Here is a 3,666-nt window from a genome sequence, read left to right as displayed (position 1 = left end):
ATTGTAGAAACATTCTGATCATTGTGAATTGACTGAGCAAAGATATAATATTAAAATCTTGTAATAAGATAAATACTGAACAAGTTACTGAAGCTTTTCTACAGAGCTCATTCTATTGAATGTATGAATTGCTGAGATCTATAGTATCAGATTAAGACTATTAATTCATGAGCACTCTCTGAATAAGAATCTGTCAAGTTCTCAAGATTACATGCTGTCTATTAACTGTCTATCACTCTGAGACTGATGATGTGTCAGAATGAATAATTCAGACTGTGAAGAATTATCTCTGTAAGTTCTGTAATTACTTATAAGATAATTGATATGATCTTCTTTTACATGCAGAGATTGCTATCAACAGTTAAGATACTGTTTCAACAGATATAAGTCTGTTCTTTCTTACACACAGATATCACATGAAAGTGTTGAATCTTCTAAAGATTACACAGTTCACACTGAACTTCTGCAGTCTGATTCAGATCACTGATAATATAGTAATAACACTCTGAGATATCTGTGATTGAGCAGAGGCCTTTATGACAACTGTGAAACAAGATCAAGAGAATCAAATCAATATTCACTGAGACTTCACTGAATAATATAAGATAGAAGATCTGATATGATTGAATCTTAAGAACATATAAATCACACATTCATCTTGTATGCTAGATTACTGTCATATCAAGTATAAAGTGATAGAAGTTCTAAATAGTCATAACTATCATCTTAACACATTATCAGAAATTCATAATGTATTTCACACAAGCTTGCTCTGCTGCACTATCACTGATCTGTTCTCTTCTCAACTGACTTCTGACTGACAGTTACCAGGCATCATAGAAGAAGATAATGAGCTTGAGTGAGAGATTGAGAATATTCTTGATAAGAGATCTCATGACTGTGACTGATAATATCTTATGAAATGAGTCAGCTATAATCAACTGATCTGAACTCTGAGTTCTGTGTTATCTGAAACAGTAGTTCTTGACTGATGAGAACTGCTTCTGAAAGAGGAAGCTAATGTGGCGGGCTGTGCCTCATCAATCATATAGACTATTCTGTTACACTTCACAGATTTCAACCACTTCATTCTTGAACATGTACACTCTGATTCTCAGTCATTCTCAATTACTGATACACTTCACAGATTTCAATCACTTCATTCTTGAATGTGTACACTTCGATTCTTGACCATTCTCAATCACTGATCCTCAGCCGCTATGAACGCGCGTATATTCTTCCACCCCGAAGCTTCACTGTGTACACCACCACATACGCGTATAAATATTCACCTCAATTGCTGATTCTCGCACTTTCTCTTTCTTTCCTTCTCTAATGTTTTTATCTTTGTTATATAAGACCTATCAATATTATACCGATCTATTCGGCGTAGGCCTCTTACATCTACTCAATCATAGATATTTTAAAGCTTTATTACTATATTATCAGTGATCTGTATCAGACTACAGAGATTCAGTGTGAACTGTGTAATCTTTAAAAGATTTAATACTTTCATATGATATCTGTGTGTAAGAAAGAACAGACTTATATCTGTTAAAACAGTATCTTGACTGTTAATAGTGACCTCTGTATATAGAAGAAGATCATATCAATCATCTTATAAGTGATTACAGAACTTATAAAAATAATTCTTTACAGTCTGAATTATCTGTTCTAATATATTATCAGTCTCAGAGTGATAGATAGTTGACAGACAGTATATAATCTTGAGAACTTAACAGATTCTAGTTCAGAGAGTGCTTATAAATTAATAATTCTAATTCAATACTATGAATCTCAGTAATTCATGCATCTGATAGAATAAGCTCTGTAGAAAAGCTTCAGTAACTTATTCAGTATTCATCTTATTACAAGATTTCAATATTATATCTTTATTTAATTAATTCATAATGATCAGAATATTTCTATAACTCTTACTCTTAGATAGATTAATAGTAAAGTCAATTACTACATCTCACTAGATTCTATCAGAAATATTAAGTGATTTCAGTAGATCTTTTCTACAGTTCTTTTATAAGATAATGAAAGAACAGTAGTTGTAGTTTCAGATAAAGTATCTGATACTGTTTAATATCTTAGATTAATAGAACTCTTAAGAGATCATTCTATACAGTTATTCACAGTCTGAATAATCAGTTATATATGAATTATATATCTCTTACATTATCTGAGTGTGTAAGAATTCAGAGTGAGAGACTCAGCATCATTTATAAAATTATAAAGTGTTATTATCATCAATTGAACATTCTGAGATATTAGTTCTTACATATAATTCTGGAGAAAATCAGAATACTTCTTATTATACTGCTTCAGTGAGTGCTTGAAGAAGTTCATTGATTTAAGCTGCTGTATATTATAGCTCATCTAATATAGGTTCAGAAGAAGTTGAGATATTAGTAACAGTTCTAATTGAAGAAGTATGTATAGTATCATAAGCTGTTTCATCTTGATTAACTAGTATCTTCAGATTTAAGAGCTGATGCTCTTAATTCATTCAGTGAGTATCTGTTATATCAGATGATATATTCTGCTCTCATTGTAAGAGAGCATCTGTCATCAAGTTCTGACTGTCAGAACAGTAGTGTATTATAAAATGAAAGTGACTTAAGAACTCAGATTATTATATCTGTTATTCAGTAAGTTTACAGATAGTTATAAAGTATTTAAGATTCTTATAATCTATAACTATCTCAAATTCAGAGATACTTCAGAGTTCAGAGTCTTATTCTTCTAAACAGTGTATAATTGTAAGAAGTTTCTTATCATAGATCTCATAATTGCATTCAGTAAGACTCAGTTTCTTAGATATAAAGATATATAATTATAGAATATCTTCATTATTATATTACAATATCACTTCTTCTATTATATATGCCCCGGTGGCCGAATGGTTAATGCGGCCACCCGGTAGCGCCTTGGCGTGGGAAACCAAGGCGCGTGGGTTCGAAACCCGCAGGGGATACATTAAATCCGGAACTCAAGCACCTGAGGTTTCTAATAAATACAGAGGTGTACAAATCGCTTCAATGAATCGCTCTATGTTCCTGGGCTGGGAAGTTATTATCGCATGTATCTAATTGTCACTTCTTTGTATTTTTCTATGTTCTTGTTATCTTGGCGTGGTCTCAATACCTGTATTTCCTCCTGTATAATCAACACCTGACCTGTATTTAACATCACGCAAGGACTCATCATAAGCTCCGCTTGCATATGAGTATAATGGAAGAATAATAATAATAATAATAATAACTTCTTCTATTATATAGTCAGAGAAATCAGCTTCAATAACTGTCTTATAATCAGAATTAAATATTATCAGTAGAGAAGTATTAATAAATATCTTCTTCATCTATATAAATACAGCTTCAGTGTTCACTGATTATTGAAATACTGAGTCTTTCTTAGTAAGATCTGTAAGTGGTCTCACAATATCTGAGAAGTTTTGTATAAATTATTAATAGAAGTTAGCAAATCTGATGAAGTTTTGTATATCTTTCACAGTATGTAAAGCTTCTTATTCAAGAATGATAGAGACTTTCTCAGAATTCATATGAATTCTCTTGCCAGCTTCTATAATAAAACTCAGATACTTGATACTCTTGACTTTAAAATCATACTTATTAATATCTATTAGTAGTTCTGCTT

The 3,666-nt window shown here is 31.5% G+C and overlaps 1 pseudogene across 1 annotated transcript; it reads left to right on the top strand.

Annotated features, from left to right (window-relative positions):
* Nucleotides 1-2,894: 2,894 nt before the first annotated feature.
* On the top strand, nt 2,895-2,983 carry BDBG_17895 (annotated as a pseudogene). The gene has a single exon. The product of its transcript is annotated as a tRNA-OTHER (tRNA).
* The last annotated feature ends 683 nt before the right edge of the window (nt 2,984-3,666 follow it).

This window comes from Blastomyces gilchristii (assembly GCF_000003855.2).
Source record: "Blastomyces gilchristii SLH14081 genomic scaffold supercont1.30, whole genome shotgun sequence".
Taxonomy (NCBI): Eukaryota; Fungi; Ascomycota; class Eurotiomycetes; order Onygenales; family Ajellomycetaceae; genus Blastomyces; species Blastomyces gilchristii.
The sequence above is the reverse complement of the archived record's forward strand: the minus strand, read 5'-3'. Positions and strand labels throughout refer to the sequence as shown.